The sequence below is a fragment of the Egretta garzetta genome, unplaced genomic scaffold (genome assembly GCF_000687185.1).
Source record: "Egretta garzetta isolate BGI_Z169 unplaced genomic scaffold, ASM68718v1 scaffold642, whole genome shotgun sequence".
Lineage (NCBI taxonomy): Eukaryota > Metazoa > Chordata > Aves > Pelecaniformes > Ardeidae > Egretta > Egretta garzetta.
The window spans coordinates 71,640-72,170 of NW_009258890.1; positions in this window are offsets into that span (position 1 = coordinate 71,640).

Consider the following 531-nt stretch of genomic DNA (forward strand, 5'->3'; position numbering starts at 1 on the left):
CCATCTGAGACAAACCCAATACACCCTTATACGGTATATCCTGCCCCCCCTGCACACAAAGAAGAGGTATGATGTGTTACATTAGAAAAAGCTCCAACATAAAGATGTATTCCAAGGCATGTGCAATAGAACGTGGGCTTGCTGCTAGGGGAAACCAGACCAAACCAGCTGAAAGCAGCTAAGTTGCAACAAAATTGTGCAAACTTGGCTAATAGGTATGCACAGGGGGGTTGCGTATATAAATGCTCAAAAGTGAACGGGAACAGATGGTATCATGGTCAAAGCCAATAGTTTATGTAAATTGTAAAAATTATAATGTGAATAGTCTTAGGATTGCTTATAAGGAATCAAGAGTTTTAACACGGGGTCCTATTCGTGCTCCACGCTGAGAAGCCACCTTTATTGCTGGCAATGAAAAAAGGGGTTTAGGTAATTGTATTGGGTTTCTGTGGCAAGGTCTTGGTAGTTGGGGGGCTACAGGGGTGGCTTCTATGAGAAGCTGCTAGAAGTTTTCCCTGTGTCTGCCGCTGG